The 23,376-nt window shown below is 37.9% G+C and overlaps 1 long non-coding RNA gene across 1 annotated transcript in view; it reads left to right on the top strand.

The window, feature by feature from the left end:
• Positions 1–23,376, top strand: part of LOC123938579 — a 249,733-nt gene that overhangs the window by 64,089 nt on the left and 162,268 nt on the right. Inside the window, exon 2 of the long non-coding RNA XR_006817735.1 lies at positions 5,766–5,918. This is a non-coding gene — a long non-coding RNA (uncharacterized LOC123938579). The remainder of the gene's footprint in view (positions 1–5,765; positions 5,919–23,376) is intronic.

Below are 23,376 nucleotides of genomic sequence, written 5' to 3'. Positions count from 1 at the left end.
TGGTGGAGCATCCTACTTTGTTAACTATAAACATCTTTTTAAATTTAAAATGTTATCATATAATGTACTAGTATAACTATTACGAGTTGAGGTGTCAGGTTCATTTAGGTTAAAAAACAATTTTATTATAAACTTCTGAATTGTCCATCTATTGATTTACAATTTTCTCTGCAGTAACACTGATCTTTCTGTATTACAACTCTTGTCTTTTTGGAAATCAAACAAGCTTTCATTAACAAATGACTCTTTTTATATGAAGCTTTAAAAATGTAAGTTACATTCACTTTGTAAGAGAAGAAGGAAATTGGAGGGCAAATTGTTTGGAATGGGAGTGCAACTTGTTAATTAAATTCTTTGTCACCATCAGTATGAATTTGAGAGATTGAGTACACGAGTAGCAAAGGCTACCCCATATATAAAAATAAAACTCTGACCCACAGAGTCAGCATAGCAGCAGTCAGTACAGGTGACCAGTAACTGATGGCTTTCCTTATTTTTGCCCTTGCTTCTTAGGGGCTACTGCAGAAAGCCAAATATATAACTCCTATTCAATCACACAGGATGCTCCCCTTCTAGTTAGCCCTTCTACAACTTCCCCATGCCAGTAGCTGCCAGTAATGGCATACCTGAAGCCTTCCTTTCTTTTCCACTAGAAAGCTATTTGGTTGGCCTGCCTTTGAGTCTCTGCCAAACATGAGTGGTGGTGGCTGACCCCTTGCTGTAGCAAATTGAATAGACTTTGCTTGTTGTGGGTTGTGTGATCTTCATTCACGTCCTTGTTTATTTAGGCCTTCCTCTCTTTAGACCTCTCAGGTCTCCTGAGATTATATCTGTATTGGTTCTTGCATTAAAGAAATAGCATGTTTGCTTACCTGCCTCCCCCATGGGAGTGGGATACCCTAGAAGGAGGCATGCCTTCCAATGTATGACAGCATCTGCTGCAGGGTAGTATTACTGAGAAATACTTATCCATTTATTTGTTGAATGGAAGGACATTCTTTTTTTTTTTTTAATCAGATGTCTTTTTTTTTAAAGATTTTATTTATTTATTTGACAGACAGAGATCACAAGTAGGCAGAGAGGCAGGCAGAGAGAGAGGAAAGGCAGGCTTCCTGCTGAGCAGAGAGTCCGATGCGGGGACCCTGGGATCATGACCTGAGCCGAAGGCAGAGGCTTCAACCCACTGAGCCACCCAGGCGCCCCATGGATGGACATTCTTAGCACCGTGTTAGTGGTAGGACATCAGGGGGCAGTATACCTAGACTCTAATCTCAAAACACTTAAAAAATTTCTCAATACTTTTCTATGTAGAAGTTGTCCTTGCAACTTTTGATGATGTCCAAAGATAACTGGATTATTTCTGAAAACAAGATAGCATCATTTTGGATTCAAGGACTACTATTTAGATAGACTATTTTTACCAGTTTCATAAAATTTCATGACTCATTGAACCATTTTACTCTTGTTCAGTTGTAGACCAAAACCCTATTTAGTAGTTCAATTTTAGTTAGCTCTTAATGGAAATTTGTCCCTTAAAATTCTAATATTCAGGAATTATAGGTTTAGAACCCTATTTCTTGTTTTCCCCTACATCGTGAGATAGTTTTATGTGAGAATTTGCTTGTAAATGACTCATTTAGTAAAAGAAATTGATCGATACTTAGAGGAATGATACTCCTCACAAATTATTCCTCCTGTAGTCTTTCTTTGAGGATATCTTATTTCTTTCTTTCTATCACCTATTCCATTATCTATTCTATTATCTACTCTGTTTATAGCAATAAACAATAGAAGAGCAAAGCAAGCATTTTCTTTGCTATGTTCATTTTTTTCTTTGGCCCCCAAAGATTTTTATCCAAGTTCTTTATCCTTTGAGAATATGATTTATTCTCTTTTCTTATCCTTCCCCCATCTCTTTCTCTGCCTATCATTCTTCAAGTATTCTTGAGCACTAACAGTACGAGGCATTGGAGATACCGTGATGGACAAGACAGATACAATCCTTGTTCTCATGAAACTTACATCTAAATTGAAGAAGATACACAACAAATTGACAAACTGGGCAGCTAAAATTTGTGGGAAGTGCTATTAATTAAATAACCAGGGTGATGCAGAGACAGGGGCTGAGAATTTATTGCCATAGTTCTTCAGAGAAGGCTGTCAGGGAAGAACTTTCTGAGGAGCAGATATGTAAGATAAATGTACTCTGTCCCCTTTATTTTCCCCATTCTTCAGTTTGAATTAATACATTTCAGAATCCAAATTTCATCCATTAATTTAAGCTTTCCAAAATTCACATATTGTGACTTCACTGTTGGCTGCAGGATGTGGGCCATAGAAGGAAGAACTACACATCTTCTTTCTCATTGAGAAGGTCATTTTGGTATATGCTTGTAACTTGGACCGTGAACTGTTTATTGTCAGTCAGGGACAATCATAGAACATAATCCAGTCAACCGCAATAGACTAGACTTGCAACCTTAGTTTTTTCAACTGAAAATAAAAGTAAAATTTATAGCATCTATTTCAGGAGTTGGCAGACTTTTCCTGTTGCAGGCTAAATAAACAAATATTTTAGGCTTTGCTGAACTCATGATCTGCTACAACTACCCGACTCTGCCTTTGTAGGGGGAAAGCAGTCACAGATGCTATATGTAAATGAATATGACTCCATTCCAATAAGACTTTTTGTTTTTTTACAAAAACAGATGGTAGGTCAGATTTGGCCCCTAGGATCCAGTTTGGCAACCCCTGACCTAACTAATGGCTCCAAGTTGTAAATGAGGTAATTGACTTCCTATACTAAGCACACTGTCACAGTATGAGTCCTCCGTAAATGTGTTATATTTAGTAAAATTATGATTAGTATTATTATGGATCTTACAAAGTGTCAAATCCAGAGCAAAATTCTCAGTTTGATCTATCATCAAACATTTACTGTTGTGCTCTTTCATTTTCCTCCTTAAAATTCACTTGTATTTGGGGTTCCTTTGAGCCTTAGCCAAGTGACCAATAGATGAATAAGCTGGGAAATTCACGGGTAATCCTTATTGATTGTTAACCTAAATATGTATTTATGTATGTATGTATGTATGTATTTATTTATTTATTTATTTTGTCAGACCAACTTTTAGTGCCTTTAAGTAATATTAGAAATAATAAATGTCTTACACATAGTTCCCCAAATGGCCATGGGCTATAATCACTATCCCTAAAAACAGGACACTTTGTAGTCCACTTCGATATTTTCTATCCTTTCTGTTCTCAGAGTCCTTTTTCCCTTTATTTGTGTCTGTTCTTACAATCAATATCATCAATATCATCACTGGGCCCTCCTGTATTTTCGTTTTCTTTGTGTCTGTTGTACTTAACCTCACAGCACAATGTGTAGGTTAGAAGCAAGATGATTTAAAAATTGCTGCTGCAGGGGCGCCTGGGTGGCTCAGTGGGTTAAAGCCTCTGCCTTGGCTCAGGCATGATCCCAGGGTCCTGGGATGGAGCCCCACGTTGGGCTCTCTGCTCAGCAGGAGGCTGCTTCCTCCTCTCTCTCTGCCTGCTTGTGATCTCTGTCTGTCAAATAAATAAATAAATCTTTAAAAAAAAATTGCTGCTGCAGGTTGCCTGGAAAGTTCTTTCAAGTTAGAAGGAAAGGTTTTTTAATTTTTTTGCCAACAAGAACAATAGAATGCTTAATTAGATTAAGCATGAAGACTCCTGTGTGTATCAGTTAATGTATACTCTTCTTTTTTTTTAAATTAATTAATTTATTTTTTTCAGCATAACAGTATTCATTGTTTTTGCACAACACCCAGTGCTCCATGCAGTACGTGCCCTCCCTATTACCCACCACCTGGTTCCCCCAACCTCCTACCCCCGCCCCTTCAAAACCCTCAGGTTGTTTTTCAGAGTCCATAGTCTCATGGTTCACCTCCCCTTCCAATTTCCCTCAACTTCTTTCTCCTCTCCATCTCCCAATGTCCTCCATGTCATTTGTTATGCTCTGCAAATAAGTGAAACCATATGATACTTGACTCTCTCTGCTTGACTTATTTCACTCAGCATAATCACTTCCAGTCCCGTCCATGTTGCTACAAAAGTTGGGTATTCATCCTTTCTTTTTTTTTTTTTAATAAACATATAATGTACTTTTATCCCCAGGGGTACAGGTCTGTGAATCACCAGGTTTACACACTTCACAGCACTCACCATAGCACATACCCTCCCCAATGTCCATAACCCCCCTCCCCCTCTCCCAACCCCACCTCCCCCCAGCAACACCCAGTTTGTTTTGTGAGATTAAGAGTCATTTATGGTTTGTCTCCCTCCCAATCCCATCTTGTTTCATTTATTCTTCTCCTATCCCCTAACCCCCCATGTTGCATCTCCACGTCCTCATATCAGGGAGATCATATGATAGTTGTCTTTCTCCAATTGACTTATTTCACTAAGCATGATACCCTCTAGTTCCATCCACGTCGTGGCAAATGGCAAGATTTCATTTCTTTTGATGGCTGCATAGTATTCCATTGTGTGTATATATATACCACCTCTTCTTTATCCATTCATCTGTTGATGGACATCTAGGTTCTTTCCATAGTTTGCCTATTGTAGACATTGCTGCTATAAACATTCGGGTACACGTGCCCCTTCGGATCACTATGTTTGTATCTTTAGGGTAAATACCCAGTAGTGCAATTGCTGGGTCATAGGGTAGTTCTATTTTCAACATTTTGAGGAACCTCCATGCTGTTTTCCAGAGTGGTTGGACCAGCTTGCATTCCCACCAACAGTGGAGGAGGGTTCCCCTTTCTCCGCATCCTCACCAGCATCTGTCATTTCCTGACTTGTTAATTTTAGCCATTCTGACTGGTGTGAGGTGATATCTCATTGTGGTTTTGATTAGTATTTCCCTGATGCCGAGTGATGTGGAGCACTTTTTCATGTGTCTGTTGGCCATCTGGATTTCTTCTTTGCAGAAATGTCTGTTCATGTCCTCTGCCCATTTCTTGATTGGATTGTTTGTTCTTTGGGTGTTGAGTTTGCTAAGTTCCTTATAGAGTTTGGATACTAACCCTTTATCTGATATTAATGTATACTCTTCTATTTTGTGTGGGTGTATTACTTATTTTGAAATGCATTTAAGTACATTGACACAGAGCAAGTGAAAAATGCAAAATATTTTTGGAATGGTTGAAAGACTCCCCTCCCACCCCCACCATGAAATTAAGCATTAGGCCAAAGAAAGCAGTGCTAATGTTAGGGAATATACAAAATTTTACCTTTTATTTTGTTTTACTTAATTTAATTTAATTTTATTATGTTATGTTAGTCACCATACAGTACATAATTTTTTTTTACACCATTAATTTTTGATGTACTGTTGCATGATTCATTGTTTGTGTGTAATACCCAGTGTTCCATGCATCTCCTTAATACCCATCACTGGGCTAACCCATCCCCCAACAATCCTCTTCTCTAAAACTCTGTTTGTTTCCCAGATTCCACAGTCTCTCATGGTTCCTCTACTCCTCTGACATCCCCCCCTTCATTTCCCCTCCCTTCTCCTAATGTCCTCCATGCTATCTATTTCACATATAAGTGAAACCATATGGTAGTGCTGTCTTCACTTATTATAGATACTGGTGGGACAATAAGCTGCATTTTAGTTTACACTGGATATGATTTACATTGAGAAAAATTAATTACATAAATTCAGTTACATAAAAATATTGTGGTTACTAAGATGCCTCAAAATATATATTTAGTGATCCTGGAGGAGAGAAAAATTCAAGTATCTGGAAAGCACATCAAACTGGAATGGTGAGACAACTGGAAACGTTAAATGTGTGAAAGAGAAGACCAGTCATTTGGAGGAGGAGAAGATGGCTGCTTTCAAAGAAGGTTGATATACTGAAGAGGTACCAAATTTTTAGTCTATAAAATTTCTAATGGCACAAGTAGGCGGAATGAGTTTTTGCAAGAGGGCAGAATTCATGCTGTAAATCAATGGTTGTGGACCTGTTTTGAGTTGCTGAGTTGATGGTAGATGTACTTATCAATGATATGCAAATGTTTGTTTAGGATTTCAGCCTTGTAGATCAGCTACATTGGGGAAGGAGTTTGCATGGACCCCAAAGTGCATGGAATAAATGAGAAAACTTTCTAATAAATAGAAGTAAAATACACAGCTTGATGAATTTCCCATCACCAAAAGAGTTCAGGTGGGTAGGAGTGAATACATGATGACCTGTCTCAGATTTCACAGAAAGAACCATTGTTTATTTAATTAATTGCATACTTTCTCTTCATTGGCCCTCCCAATGGTTCTCTGACCAAAGATATATTTAGATATGTATTTTTTTAAAAAAGATAATATCTTCTACTCAGCAAGTTTGTTGAATCCTTTTCTCCAAGTATTTAAATTAGGGTAATTGAAATCTTTATCCACATAATAGTGCCTGCCCAGAAATGAATCAATAGTTAGTGCAAAATCCTTACCAAGAACCATTTGAAATCATTACAGGTGTTGAGCGTGCTATCTATCTAGAGCAGTATAGACTGTAGCGTTCTCCCATGAATACCGTGCTCATTTTTATACTTTATCAGTTCTTCAGTTCTAACTACATAGCTCCTAAAATCATTCCATTCAGAGATTTCTCTGAAAATTCTGTTATTTGGCTTACTCGGGAATTTAGGAAACCATGATTGTTTTGAAATGTTTTTGTTTTTGTTTTTGAAGGGAGAGGATTCAGAACTCCATTTAATAAAGGGAAATACATTTTGCCCAGATAGACTACTAAAACCAGTCTTCAGCCTGGATTTTTTTTTTTTTTAAAGATGGTTTCTTTTTATATATATATATATATATTTGACAGAGAGAGAGATCACAAGTAGACAGAGAGGCACAGCCTGGATTTTTAAATGATGGAATTGAATACAGATGCATTATCTAGCCTTTTCACATATCCATCTACAGGTTTTTAAAAAGGGCCTTCTAAGAGGGATGCAATTACCACCAATTTATCCTGCATTTTCTGAGAGTCTGTATGGTATGGTTCAGTCAAAATGTGGTCCTTCGACTAGGGGCACCAGCATCACGTGTAAGCTGGTTATAAATGCAAATTCATGTCTATCCCCTTAGTCTTCTCAATCAGAACCTCTGGTGATCACATCCAGCAACTATTTTTCACAAGCTTTCCAAGCTTTTTATTACACTGAAGTTTGAGAACCACTGGTGTAGTTGAAGCTAGGTGGGCTTTGTGGTCATTCATTTTATTTATTTATTTATTTATTTATTTTAAATATTTTATTTATTTATTTGACAGAGATCACAAGCAGGTAGAGAGTCAGGCAGAGAGGGGGTAAGCAGGCTCCCTGCTGAGCAGAGAGCCCAATGCAGGGCTCCATCCCAGGACCCTGAGATCATGACCTGAGCAGAAGGCAGAGGTTTAACCCACTGAGCCACCCAGGTGCCCCAAGCATTCATTTTAATCTGAATTTCTCTATTTACTAATTCTCTAAGCTCTTGGATCTGTCTCTGCCTGTTTTTTATAAAGCAGGGATAATGAATTTTTCAAGGATGCTAGAGGGTTAATGAAAATGTATGAAAAGTAATCAAGTCTAGCTAGTGTATAGTATTGGCAGTTTTTTTTTTTAATTGGGGTAATGATATGTACTATGATTTGAGTTTTTACTTGGTACCAAAGTAATTACTTTGTATATATTAGCTCACTTAATCCCCATTGCAACCTTATTTGTTATATACTCTTTTACCCGTTTTACAGAGGAAAAAGGTAAGGTATAGGATAGTGAATTTTCAGCTACATGATCTGCTGAAAATTGAATGAATGTTAACTTACAGTTCCAGTGGTAAATAATTGTGTTGAATTTGCAAGTTTTAATTAAAGATACTGTGTTTGGGATTGGTACTTTGGGTTCTATTTTGAATTTTAAAAATGCAAAAAAAGAATCATTTGTCACTAAGTGCTAATTCCCAAATGAATGTTACCTTCTTATATCTCACTGTATCATCTACATGGTGGTTTATTCATTGGTTTACTAATGGCTAATTTAATTTCTTAGAGTCTTTCCATCAGCTTTAAAACATTGTCGATGATGCTCTGAGTTAAATAATACCAGAGGTCTCATTGAGAGCTACACTTAATCATTTTTCCTATTTGTGATTTGAATAGCCCTTCTTTAGTACATTATCATTTTTTGCAGTATGTGGATTGAACCTAAGGTTAATTACATATTTTTGACTTAACCACCATATCCAATTTCAATATACTCCACATAGAATGTACCTAGAGTGTTGGTTTCTTTATTGTCACCCTAAAAGGATAATATATTTTCTTGAGAAAGATGTCCTGAAATCATGGGGGTTTTTGACTGGGGAAAAAAAAAAAGGCTGGGTTGAGTTCAAGGCAAATAAATATGTAAAATATTCTTCAGGACTGGGTCATGCACTTTTCAAATGAAACGCTCACGTGATACTGCTGTGAATTGAAAATCAGTGCCCTCTGGCCTGCCAGGTTCTGATGGCCTTCTGAACACTTTAAATCATCACTGGCTTCCTGACAGTGATTAGTGAGAACTCAACTATTAGGAATTACTTTTTTCATGATTCCTAATATTTTCCTCCACCTCTCTGTTGTAATTATTGCTAGCTCTGTGGGGTATAAAGTTTATAGTCTCAAGTTTTTCTGTAATAAAGATGAGATGATCTTATCACTTCTTTTGTTCGGAGCCTGTGGGAAGTTAGAGACTTCTGACTAAGGCATCTTTCGAAGTGAACTAAGAACTGGGTCACCAGATATGTTTTGTGTATTCTCTTGAATATAGGAACAGTGAAATGGAAATAAGTTTCTAGAAAAAGAACACCTTATAATGTAGTGCTCTCAGTTAGCAAATTAATTCTCCTCTTGGTTGAAACAAAAAAATAACACGCTACCCCATTGTCTTCGTCAAAATTAGTATCCTTGCTGCTGACTTAATACTTGATAGGTGTTCATTAATTCTTAATGTGCAGTTTTGTTTCCCTTGTATAATCTTCTAGAACAGTTGGTTTCCATATGCAATTTTAGTTTTCATTATACAGGAGATTTTTATTCTTAATTACTTCTTCAAAGCTGTTACTTTAATTGATAAATTAAACAAACTTTTCTTTGTTAGGTTTTATTTTTATATTTAGAATGGTTTTCCTTCTTAATTTTCAGCTTCTTCAAGAACTATGATCGTGATGGTACTTTAGGTACTGCTGTTTAACTATGACACTGTTGGTTACATACTCACTTTTTTCTCTTTTTATTTTCATTTCCATCATTGTCCTTTGGAGGGGAAATGGTTTTTTTTTATTTTATTTATTTTATTTTATTTTATTTATTTGACAGAGAGAAATCACAACTAGGCAGAGAGGCAGGCAGAGAGAGAGGAGGAAGCAGGCTCCCAGTGGAGCAGAGAGCCCGATGCGGGGCTCGATCCCAGGACCCCGAGACCATGACCTGAGCCAAAGGCAGAGGCTTTAACCCACTGAGCCACCCAGGCACCCCAGGAAATGTTTTTTATAAAAGTTATGAACTACAGAATTTTTACTAGAAATAGCATTTGAGTGTTTGCAAAAGAACACTTGAAATCAGGAAGAAGAGAGAAAGAGAGGAAAGAATAGGGATTAACAGAAAATCATAGCACACACTCTGAGTGAAGGAATGACACGGACACACTGTCCAATGATGAATTTGTAGCCTTATGTTAACCTAATAAAAGAAACTATTTCTCTCTGGTACTGCTTATGTCCAGTACTGTTTATGCCTGTTTTGATAAAAAGCTTTTAAAACAGGAGTTAAGCTTTTAAAACCTGATTCTCTTTACATGTCACATTTCCTAGAGATCTTCTCACTCCATGTAAAGAATCATTTTTGCCTTGGTATTAGAAACTGTGACTAAGAATTTTTTTGGTACAAAATATGTAAATGGCCAAAAAATATTTTTCCAAGGCACCCAGACAAATGGGTTTTATATTATTTATAGTTTTGCTCTTTAAATGAGTGTATGCATGTTCTTCGTGTTAATTACAACAAGTTAATAAAATAGTTATTGGCTTACCATTTTGGAAAGTGAACATTAGTATTAGGTCTATTTCTTTCATTTTGTTTTTCTTCATTAGTTTTGACAACTCCTTAGAAAGTGATTATACAATCTTTTATTTATGGCCGGGTCAGAATTTGCTATTTATATATTTAATATAATGTATGACAGTCTAGTTAATGGGAGTGCAGACTGTGGGATTTTAGTCTTTTGCCTTGTTTTATGTGTTAATTAGACAAATATGAAATGGTTGCATATATCAAGAAATATCAAAAGTTTGGTCTCTACATTCTTGAAACCATATGTGATATTTCCCACATAATTGTAAAAGAGCAACTTTCAAGATTTTTATCTTTATCTTTAGACTCAATAATTCTAGGTATAATTAAAATCTGTTATTTTTCTATCACTGAATTAAAATAAAACTTTAAAAACCATTATTAGGCAAACGTTTCTTTTGCAGACAATTCTATTCTTATTACTATTCCTTATATGCCCTTTTGACATTTGCACATTTTATTTTAAAGTTGGTGTTGTTGGGCTCATTGGAAAAATCTGACTATCTTTGGCACTCAGTGGTTCTGACTTGAGTTGTTGCTCATTACAATTTCAGTATAAAATATAAGCCAGTGTAATGTTTAATGATGGATTCTTTGTATACAAACATATCAGAAAAAATCAAAATATATATAAAACCCTAAGTAAGATTTTAACTCTTCCCTGATCTAACCATTAGCTGTTATTCATTGTATTTGTTCCAATTTTAATTTATCCTATTGTTAATAACGTCTAGGATAACACATAGATAGCATCTTACCCTGCTCCTAACCCCTTGAAAATCTAAAGCACCATTAAAATTTCATGACGAAGCGAGTCAATTAAAAAAACACATACCATTTTGTATCCTGTTTATCAAGTTGCTTTGGATAGGAATTAGCTGGAATATCTGCAGACAAGTTTGTTCTATTTTGTTGGTTTGTTTATTTTGACACACTGTTTCTAATTCCTTTCTCTTTAAAACGCCTGACACCAAATATGTGGAGGTTTTTCCCCATACCAACTATTTCTCTTAAACGTCTGGGCATGAACTGGGTGTCCTACCCTTCAGTTCTGATATTAACTATCTAGAGTTAATGCCTATCCCACAGAATAAGAGCTCAGTCCCACAAGACCGCTCTCACATCAGATACAAATTGCAAGTCCCAAATTTCTACTTGTCCTCCTGGCCACGTGGCTAGAGATTGGGAGTTCTTGTCAGCCTGCCTCAGGTTTGATAATGTGCTGGAACAGTTAACAGGTCTCAGGAAAGCCCTTTATTTATTATTACTGATATTCTAAAGAATTATCAAGCTATTACTGATTTATTATAAAGGATACAACTCAGAAAGCCAGATGGAAGAGATGTATAGGGCAAGGTGTGTTGGATGGGGAGGTTGACCCCCTGCCAGCCCCTCCATATGTTGACTAACCTGGAAACTCTGCAAACCTGGTCATGTAGTGTATGTTCTGGAGGTTGCACTACATAGACATGATGAATTAAACCAGGGACCAGGGGCGCCTGGGTGGCTCAGTGGGTTAGGCCGCTGCCCTCAGCTCAGGTCATGATCTCAGGGTCTTGGGATCGAGTTCCGCATCGGGCTCTCTGCTCAGCAGAGAGCCTTCTTCCCTTCCTCTCTCTCTGCCTGCCTCTCTTGTGATTTCTCTCTGTCAAATAAATAAATAAATAAAATCTTTAAAACAAAACAAAACAAAACAACCAGGGACCATAGGTGCTGACTAAACCTCCCCTCTCTCTCTCCCTTCTCCAGAGACTGAGAGGTAGGACTGAAAGGCTCAGACCAGGCTTTGGTCTTTCTGGTGACCAGCCCCCATCCCAAAGCTATCTAGGGGCCCACCAAGGGTTGTCTTATTACATTAGGTGCTCCTATGACTTAGGAAATTATGTAGGATTTGAGAGCTCTGTGTCAGGAACTAGGGACAAAGACCAAGTATCTATTTCTCATTGTACCACATCTTCTATGATCAAAAAGAAGCCCTGAGAAAGACTATTGCTTCTCTCACGCCTGCTGAAACAGCCAGAATGCACAGAACTCTCCTTTTTATTCAATCACAGAAGTGATAACCAAATAACCCATCTTTTTTTTTTTTTTCCCCTAGCTAAATCGTCTTCTTGCTTTTCAATCTCACATTTACAACAGGGAAAAACAAGCCTCCCCCCCCAAAACCTTTTTTTGTATCTCTCCTAGCCTTTAACACATTGCCCTGTCTATAGCATACTCCCAAATGTTTTGAATGGACTCTAAAATTAGCACCAGTGTAGCTTCTTGAAGTTTTCATACTTTTACATATTAATAAACATTAAAAACAACCATCACAACAATGAAGACTTGCAAAAATTGAATTCCACTTGTGTGGAATTGTGCTTAAAAACTATGCTATGCATTCTCTCTAATTCTTACAATATGTCAATGTATATCTTCGTTTCCCCCACTTAATACATGAAGCTCAGGCAGCTTAATTGACTTTCCCAGAGTGACACAGCTGAGATTCAAATATAGGACTGTTGGTAATATACTGCTCCTCATGCCAGAAACTTTTTCAGTGTTCTCTCTATATATGAACTGGATTTTTACAAAATGAAATAGAGTTGGGAAAAGTTACAGTGTTATTTTTACTGCCCTATTTTCTAGTGCCTCAAAAACTTTGGTATGTCCCTATCCCCACCCCCATGGGTCGGGATATAGTTTATATTTCTATATGAGGTTTATTTCATTTATTATAATATTCATCATGATGAAGGAAGTGAAATTAGCTCTGTATCAATGTTTTTACATTGGAAAGCTTACATCTATTTAGTATTTTGCCTTAAAATTCAAGAAGAAAGGGGCATTTTCCTTACTGTACAGCTTTGTGTGTGAATACAAAATAGTAAAAAAAAAAAAAATAGAAGTGACTATCAGTAGGGTACAGTTTTATCCCTAGAGGTTTACTGCTTATTTAGAGCAATCGGTACCTTCTCAGTATTAGTGTGTGCTGGGAGTGTATAAAAGCAGCAACACTTTAAGCTTTGAATTTTATAATAAAAACCATCAAGTAGCAATTTTTTATTCCCATTTTCTATCCTCTATCCCGGTGAAAATATTTACCTTTTGTACCACTTGTTCAGTTCTGTCAGAATTTTACCACCAGACAATCTGTTGATTGAAGATGATAGCTTTTTGGGTAAGAGGTTGAGGGCAACTTAACTAATAAATGTGGCAGAATGATATTGACAAAGTTTTAGACTCTGCATTCTAGCTCGCATATATTCTGCATATAAATGGAAAAAAATCACATAGTCTGACAAATTCTAACGTTTCATACAAAATTCTTTTCTGAACTCTCTATTTCGCACAGATCTGATGGGAATTAAAAAGCTCTTTCTCCTCTACTGAAAAATCGATATTCAGAACTCATCTGATGTCAAATTTGGCTCTCAGTTTAACCCATGATTAATTGAAACATGTCCTATATTTCTTATTTTTTATCGTCCTTTTAAAAATGCCATACGAAAATCTTCATAAATCCATTATCTCATCATATAGTTAAATGATAAATTGGGATGGCATCAGTTTAATAAAAAATGCAGGATTTTTGTCAAGTGAAGATTAAAAATTTTCATTATTCAATTTACTCAGCCATACTTTCTACATGAATTCATTACCTGCAGCTTTCCAGTCCCTCTGTGGAATACTTCATCATCTGGTTTATGACCTCAGAACATCTCTCGGGTGAGCATGCATGTTAAAGGAAAAGAAAGGGATTACAGAATATTAGTGTTTCCTGAAATTTACTTCTCTGTTGTGGAAGAAGATTATGATTCCTATCCATTTCTTTTTTATTTTTTTAAGATTTATTTATTTGAGAGAGAGAGCTTTTGGGCTTGTGAGTAGGGAAGGGGGAGCAGGAGCAGGGTGAGGGAGAGAGGGTCTGCAGCAGATTCTGCAATGATCATGGAGCCCGACGTGAGTCTCGATCTCAGGACCCTGAGATCATGATCTGAGCAGAAACCAAGAGTTGGACACTAAACTGACTGTGATTGCGCCAACCAGGTGTCCTGGTTCCTATCCATTTCTATGCAAATTGCTGTGTGTCCTGCTGAAATTGAGATTCTTTCCCCACAGACATTGGCCTTTTGGCCAAGGGAGTGTGGTCAGAAGTTGGATATATCACATCCAAGCACAAATCTTCAATGGCTGTTGTGTCTGTTTCTGCCAATTCTCTGTTTATTATCCCCCCCTTCCCTGTGAACTATATGTCCCAGGTAGATGCCTCACCTTCACCCTGGGTCCTTGAACAAAAGGACCTGAGAAGGGGCACCTGGGTGGCTCAGTGGGTTGAGCCTCTGCCTTTGGTTCGGGTCGTGGTCTCAGGGTCCTGGGATCGAACCTTGAGTTGGGTTCCCTGCTCAGCAGGGAGCCTGCTTCCTCCTCTCTCTTTCTGCCTGCCTCTCTGCCTACTTGTGATCTCTGTCTGTCAAATAAATAAATAAAATCTTAAAAAAAAAAAAAAAGGACCTGAGAAGCAGAGACCCATAGCTGCATAGCTGCCAAGGTTAAACAGCAGTGAGGAATAAATCTCTGTTGCCGTAAAAACATCCTTGAGTACATTTCCCCATAAGCAGGTGTTGGGTTGGGATGGGTTTCTATTAGTATAGCATTCTGAACCTATTGAGATTTGGAAGTTGTTGATTACCATAGCACAGCTGACTAATGAAAAGTAGTTGTTTGTACTTTCCACTCCAGGAAATTATGAATAGCGTGGGTTTATTTCAATAATAAATACAAGAAAATGGTTAATTCCTTTTAGGGTTTAGAGCAGAGCATTGGGATTAATCTCATCTTAGATCTGCTCTGGTTTAAACATGGATTCATGGGTGATAGCTACTACTTGCAATTTACAAATATATGGAAATAATGGTCTATTATTTGGAACCTTATTACGTTGTGATATAAACAATGAATAGTTATTTTTCAACAATAATTGTTTTTGTTCCCAAAGGCAAACATTTCCAAGTCTAATTCTGTTCCCATCAAATCTAAGAAACTGTCAAAGACTTTTGTTGAACTGAAATGGAATTTTATTGTATTGAATACTTTAAAAACAAATCAAACTTTGACTGTAGTTGTAAATCTTTTTCTATGCTTCATTTTAATACTATTTATTTTGTGTAAACTTGATTTGAATGTAACGGTTATCTGGTCTACTACACCAAATTTAAGTCAACAAATTAAACAGTTAACAGAGGTTTAGAACAGCTATGCAACTATGAATATTGTGTAATCATTGGGGTTCCCACTCTTTTATCTTTATAATAGCTATAAAAATAACATTTAAACACAAGCTTTACCAATAATGGAATCTGAAAAGTAAAAATTTACCTCGACTTCACCCTATACTCTTGCTTTTTAGAGGTAATAACTGTCTCTTTTCTTAAAAAAAAAAAATTCTATTTTTAGTTCAGCTTGTTACTCCCTCTGCCTGTGATTCTAAATGTCATTCTTGAAACTTGACCTCTTGATTTGTCAACTTTTGAGTTTATCAATTGACTTGTGACATGGTAAACTAGCAATTTAGAGCACTCAATTTAGAGCACTCAATCAACTGTTTGTCAAGCTTTGACATGCATACAGATCACCTGGTGATCTAATTAAAATACACATTATAATTTAGAACATGAAACATTTTAATCATACTTATTATTTGGTCTGTTTGAATTGGACTCCTCTGTCAACATGGGAAAAAGTGATCATGTTTTAAAACATTTTTCTTCGGGTGCCTAGGTGGCTCAGTGGGTTAAAGCCTCTGCCTTTCGCTCAGGTTATGATCTCAGGGTCCTGGGATGGAGCCCCACATCGGGCTCTCTGCTTAGCAGGGAGCCTGCTTCCCCCTCTTTCTCTGTCTGCCTCTCTGCCTGCTTGTGATCTCTACCTGCCAGATAAATAAATAAAATCTTTTTAAAAAAAGGTCATTTTTCTTGGATATTCCTTCAGGTCCTCTTTACAGTTTTTTAGCTGCAAATGTCTGCCTATTGCTTTCAAATTCAAATCTGATATTTTGAATGTAGAGTTCTATATTCAAAATCTCTTTCTTTCAGAATTTTAAAGACATTGCTGCATTTTCTAGTTTCCAATAATGCTGATGGAAAATGCAAATGCAAATCTTATTTTTATCCTTGGGAAGGTAAACTCATTTTTCTTTTTAGGTGATTGTATACATTTTAATTCATACTTAGCATTCTGAGTTTTATTAGGTTGAGCCTAGGATTGGGTTGTTTCAAATCCATTATGCTGTGCATTTAAAGTTCCCTTAAAATCTGAAGGCTTGAGCCTGGATTTCAGTTATTAAAATTGCTTCTTATACTTTCTTTTTTCTTCTGCTCTGCCATTCTGTAATAGAGAATTGAACATTTGAGTAATCTCTGAGCCCAGTTCTACTGACTTATGTATCTATTGACAGTGAGTTGTTTGCTATGTGTACATCTCCTAATTTTTCATTAAGCTATGGATATAATGTGTAGTAAGAATGGACAGAGAGGGGCACCTGGGTGGCTCAATGGGTTAAAACCTCTGCCTTCGGCTAGGGTCATGGTCCCAGGGTCCTGGGATTGAGCCCCACATTGGGCTCTCTGCTCAGCAGGGAGCCTGCTTCCCCCTCTCTCTCTGCCTGCCTCTCTGCCTACTTGTGATCTCTGTCTGTCAAATAAATAAACAAAATCTTTAAAAAAAAAAAAAAAAGAATGGACAGAGAGAAATGAGATTTAGGCCTGAAAATGTGTAGGTGTCTTGTGCTGTGTCCTTAGTATAAGGTGCTGGGTCTATGTAGTCAGGAGGTGAGCTGAATTTGGAATTTTTGTCGCTATATTTACTCTTGATGCAAGACCAGGGTCAAATTACTCTATTGTTTCCTTGTGTTTATGTTGAATCTGGTATGCTGTAGAGATTTTCTTTTTCTTTTTTTAATTGTATTTACTTGTTTATTTATTTATTCATTTGAGACGGAGAGACACAGAGAGAACATAAGCATGGGAGAGAAGCAGAGGGAGAGAGAGAAGTAGACTCTCTGCTGAGCCAGGAGCCTGACACAGGGCTCAATCCCAGGACCCAGAGATCATGACCTGAGCCCAAAGCAGATGCTTAACCATCTGAACCACCCAGGCACCCCGAGTTTTTCTTGAGATTTTCTTGTACCCTCAGGCTTCATTTTTTCTTGTGCCATGACGTGAGTATCTCTTCACGTTTTTTTCCTCTCCTCCAGAAATGTTATTGCATGTCTGGCTATTTTTAGCCTGCTGGTGTTGTGCCTTGTCCTGATCCAGCCTTAGTCCTAAGTGGGGTGCATATCCCTGGCTCTCAAGGGTAGAGCTTCCTCTGTGATCCTTCTCCTTGTCCCTGTGCCAGCCAGCCTCTGCCTTGTATATTTTGCAGGTTTTGTGCTGGAACAGTTTTTCTGCCTTTCCTCTGAGTACAGATGGGATTGGTATGGGATGCTACTGTATGGAATTCTGGATGCAGGAATGTGTGTTGCCCCCCTGTCGGGAGTAGGATTTTCTCTTTTACTTTTTCAGCCATAATGAAAAGTCCCCCGAGTAGTAGAACTTCCTTTTATGTTTAAGGTGTTTCAGAATTTTGTTTCATAGAGACTTTTAGGCTTGGAGCTTTAGACTTTTCTCACCATGACCATCTCATTATTCCTCTAGACCTGCCCACCAAGGAAGCCTCTCCTCAGCCTCCCACTTTGCCCCGGGTCTTGTTCACGAGCACCAATGGAGGTCATTGGAAGACAGTAGGAAGAAAATCGCCTGTGCTTACACCTTCCCAGGGTTCTGTTCTCTCCTTGCTAACCCACATTCAGGCTTTAGCTATCATGATGGGTAATTGTTTTTTTAAATTTACTTGATAGAGAGAGAGATCACAAGTAGGCAGAGAGGCAGGCAGAGAGGAGGAAGCAGGCTCCCTGCTGAGCAGAGAGCCCTTTGTGGGGCTCGATCCCAGTACCCTGAGGTCATGACCCGAGCCGAAGACAGAGGCTTTACCCACTGAGCCACCCAGGTGCCCCGTCAGGGTGGGTAATTTTATATGTCAACTTAGCTGGACCACAGTGCCCACATATGTGGTCAAGCATTCCCTTGGATGTTTCTGTGAGAGTGTTTTTGGGCAAGATTCACATTTAAATGGGTGAACTTTGTGTAAGGCCAGTTGTCTTCCACTGTCTGGCTTGGCCTCATCCAATCAGTGGAAGGCCCAAATAAAACAAAAGTCTGACTTCTTCTGAGCCGGGAGAGTTCAGCCATCAGAGAGGACTTTGTAGTGACCTAAATATCAGTTCTTCCCTGGGTTTCTATCTGGCTGGTTTATCCTACAGATTCCACACTTGCCAGCCTCCATAAATGTGTGAGCCAATTCCTTAAATTTTCTCTCTTTCTCCTTCTCACTTGCTGATTACTTCTGATTCTCTGGAGGATGCTAACTGATAGGACAATTAAAATAAATTTACCTGGATTCTTATAATCTTACAACCTGCCTGTATGATACTTGAATTTCTTCCTCCCTTGTTGTGCCACAGGTGAGTCAAAGCTTACATCCCATCCCTCTGAGGAAGGATCTGTCTTCCCTTGAATTTTAGGCTATAGGATTACCTTGCAAATTCATATTTCTGACAGGTTTGAGAAAAATTAGAATTTTTAAAAAAGTGATTCAGCACCTTTTTGTTATTTATTTATTTATCTATTTATTGTTTTGGGGAACACAATATTCTTTCCAGCTATCTAAATCCTAGACAGAAGACTTTCAGTGATAATCTTCTGTAATCTCTCTTAGCCTAAAAGTAGTTTGTTTTTTTTTTAAGATTTCTTTTTTTTAAAATTTTATTTATTTATTTGTCAGAGCAAGCATAAGCACAGGGAGCACTGAGCTCCCTCTTGAGCAAGAAGCCTGACACATGGCTTGATCCTAGGGCCCTGGGGCCATGACCTGAGCCAAAGGCAGACACTTAACCAAATGAGCAACCCAGGTGTCCCTAAAGATTTATTTATTTGAGAGAGAGAGAGAAAGAGCATGCGTGTGGCCCAGCACAGTGGGAGAGGGGCAGGGGGAGAGGCAGAGGGAGAATCCTGAAGCTGAGTCCCAGCTGAACGCGGATCCCAAGGCAGGGCTGGATCCCACCACTCTGAGATCATAACTTGAGCTGAAATAACTGAGCCACCCAGGCACGCCAAACTAGGTGGGTTTCTTTGTTTGTTTGTTTTTTTGGAAGAGTATTATTGTCTTTTCCTTATAACATTGATATTTGGCCTATGATTCTGGTTTTAAAACTTGAAAACTGGTTGTTTCTTTTTCATGTCGTTACTTTTACTAGTGTGGTTTTCTCTGTTTGCTGGTGTTTATGGATAAAGACTTAGGCTAATTGGCCTAAGTAGTCACCGTTCATACATCTGCAGATCCTCAAGAGTTCACCCTTGGTAGCATACTTGGATATGGGTTTTCTTCAAATGTGTAGATTTTGTCAGCCAGAAGTCTACCATTTAGTTGAAAATTGGAAAATATCCAAGGACTCCTTGATCTGTGACGCCACAAATGTTAGCATTCTCTGCGCTGGTGGGAAATACATGACCGTGGTCTATTTCTAGGCGAAGCTGCTTTCCTTCCCACTGCGTTCTCATGGTCTACCAAGGAGGAATAGGGTTTCTGCAGGCTTTCTTGTGATTCTCTCCCCTTTCCTAACACTGGTGTCGAGATTGGCCACTAGGAAAATCTGTGTCTTCATGAAGTACTTCTTAGGGCTGTACCTGGGAGCAGATCCTGATAGTTTCTCCATAACCTTGCACTTAAAACACGGTGTTTCCCCATACTTCATTTCTATTTTCACTATCTGCCGACTCTACCTTGAAATCTTCTCAGGTCTTCACCAGGTTAAACAACCCCCATCACTGCATTAGTCTTTTTCCGTGAATGCTTTGGTTTGTAATCTCCTCTGATCTGATTCATCTGCCATTTATACTGTCATGTCATGTCATGTCATGTCATTTATTCTGTCTACCAGAAAACTTTCCCTTCATCAGTGGCATATTTTGCATTTTGGGGGTGTATTTCATTACTTATTGTGTACTTCTACTGCCATTTCACTGGTTTTTAAGTGAATAAAGGAAATGCTTATAATAATGCATCAACTAGAGCGTATCATGCTTAGTGAAATCAGTCAATCGGAGAAAGACAACTATCATATGATCTCCCTGATATGAGGACATGGAGAAGCAACATGGGGGGGTAGGGGGATAGGAGAAGAATAAATGAAACAAGATGGGATTGGGAGGGAGACAAACCATAAATGACTCTTAATCTCACAAAACAAACTGGGGGTTGCTGGAGGGAGGTGGGATTGGGAGAGGGGGAGCGGGCTATGGACATTGGGGAGGGGAGGCAAACCATAAGAGACTATGGACTCTGAAAAACAACCTGAGGGTTTTGAAGGGTCAGGGGTGGGAGGTTGGGGGAACAGGTGGTGGGTAATGGGGAGGGCACATTTTGCATGGAGCACTGGGTGTTGTGCAAAAAGAATGAATACTGTTACGCTGAAAAAATAAATAAAATGGAAAAAAAAATAATGCATCATCTTGAATTGAAAGTTTCTCTATAGATTTTTTAGACAAAGGAGAGCTAACACTATTTTTGGTGATTGTGATTCAGTACTGCTTAAATAATAATTTGATGATCTATCCTACTATCCACTTATTGGTTACTCAATAAATATGGAGGGATTTTAATATAAGGTACTGCTTTAGTAAAGAACCAGACAGACAGAAGTTAGCTTATGTTCTATTAGGAAAGTTATGAATTATTTATGATTTAATTGTAGTTGTGATAGATTCTACAAGAGGAAGTTGGTCTGGAATGACAATATTTAATAAGAAACTTAATCTAATCTGGAGGTGAAGGGTGATTTCTTCCGTAAATTAAATTCTGACTTCCACTCTAAAGGATAGGTAGAGATTTCCAAAGAAGGAGAAGGTCAGGAAAAAGTATCTTGTGCTGAAGAAACAGCATTAATGTGGTTCTTTTTATCCTTGGGATTAAGGAAAATCTGAATTTTTCTTGGCAAAACCAGGCCCATGATTTCATTTTTTTTTTCTTGTATGTTTCACAGTGTCCTCAATAAATTAAAGTCATGGTATTAAGAGATGTGATTCTAATACCAGTTCTGTTACTAATGATGCTCTTTTTGGAGAGTTACTTTGTTTTTTGAAGATCTGATGCCCCAGTGAAATGGTTTAAATTATTGCAATTGCTACAATAATTTTGGAGAGCAGATAGAATTAGGTAATGTTAGTAATCAACAGAGATGTAGAAATGTTGATGTGTTTGCTTAAACACTCCACCATGCATATCTCCATGGAAATAATTTAAATGAATATAAAGCTACATTTAAATGAGTACAAAGCTACATGCCAAATGTTCATCAAGGTATTTTATGTAATAGCAAAAACCTCCCATAGAAATGCACCTAATTTTAATAACATAAAAGTAAATGACATTACATCAACTTAATAGAAAATTATTCAGCTATTAAAATGAATAACCATGAAAGTCATCTAGAAGCACATAAATCTATATACTAAAAGTAAGTTAAAGCAACAGATTATAAATTTGTACAGAATTGGGATTACAGCTCTGTATTTTGTATTGTGTTAAAACTCGCAAATGTGAGAATCGTTCTGTTTGTGTTGTCGCTTACAGTGATTTTCTTTTTCTCAAAAGATTCTTTTATGTTTCATACTAATTTAGAAGGAAAAATGATAGTGTAGCTGTAAAACAAATTCTGCTCCTTCTGCCTTACCTTAGTAAAACAAAATATGTCAAGATCTCTGAACTAGACGTCACAATTTTTAGGTATTCGTAGATGACATAATTCTCACGCTCCTGATACAGAAGATTATGCAAAGTGAGGTGAGGTGCACATGTAAAACTGGGTCATCTGAAAGATCATTCCTTTGGGCTTTGAGCCTTTGTGCCTTAAATAGATTTCTACTAAAATATAAATGGCCCTGGGAAAGGTAGCTCCTTAAGGCATTATTAACTAGCATTTTGCTGGTCCCAGTCGGTTGAATGCACAAGTCTGTGTCAAAAAGAGATAAGAGACTCCAAGGTGGAAATGGGGTGAAGAGCAGAGAGTAGGGTCTACACTGAGTGGTATTCTCCCAATGATCAGCTCTGCCTTAGGATCAATCTCACTTTCGTGTTTGCTTTTATGAATACTTAACAGTACCTATCTGTCAATCTGTTATATATCGTTGTCTTTCTTTTCTTCTTTTCTTTTTTTTTTTTAGTTTTTTTTTCTTTTTTAAGATTTTATTTACTTGTCAGACAGAGAGAGCATGAGCATGAGCAGGGGAGCAGCAGGTAGCTCTCCTGCTGAGTAAGGAGCCTGATGCAGGACTTGATCCCAGGAACCCGGGATCATGACCTGAGCCACCCAGGAGTCCCAGTTGTCTTTCTTGTCAATAAATCACCACCGAGGGTCCAGCAGAGCATTATGTTTAAGAAATTTAAGTGGGGATTTAGAATCAGGGAAAATGCCTGTTAATAGAAAATCAAAATCCTATTAAAAAATACAACTATATTAACAATGGGAATCAGCAAATATGTCACAGTTGGGCCTTAAATTTGGCTCTTAAGTTTTCAGGAAAGCAAACAAATAAATGGAGACATTTCTGATCATGAAAACAGCAAAGAAGAAGCAGGCTCATTTGACCAGAATCAAAGCGTGGGATTCAACTGAACAGCAAAAGACTTCTTACTCATGGGAGAGGAAACCCACTTTATTTTTTTTTTATTTTTATTTTTTTAAAAGATTTATTTATTTGACAGAGAGAGATCATGAGTAAGCAGAGAGGCAGGCAGAGAGAGAGGAGGAAGCAGGCTCCCCACTGAGCAGAGAGCCCGACGTGGGGCTCAATCCCAGGACCCTGAGATCATGACCCGAGCTGAAGGCAGCGGCTTAATCCACTGAGCCACCCAGGTGCCCCAGGAAACCCATTTTAAATTTTGTCTCAAACTTGTCTTTTCCTAGAACGTGGATGGCCACATGCACTGCCCCAAATTTCCGCACATTGGGAGATTTTCCCTCGCCACTGTCTTGCACACCCCTCTGAATGAGGATAGTCTAACAGCTGCCTGTTTTTAACTTGCATTCATGTACCAGGCTGAGCCGCATCTGACCCAAGCTCAGGTTTTTCTTCTTTGGTCCTTTGGTTGT

Source organism: Meles meles, chromosome 3 (assembly GCF_922984935.1).
Source record: "Meles meles chromosome 3, mMelMel3.1 paternal haplotype, whole genome shotgun sequence".
Classification (NCBI taxonomy): domain Eukaryota; kingdom Metazoa; phylum Chordata; class Mammalia; order Carnivora; family Mustelidae; genus Meles; species Meles meles.
The sequence above is the reverse complement of the archived record's forward strand: the minus strand, read 5'-3'. Positions and strand labels throughout refer to the sequence as shown.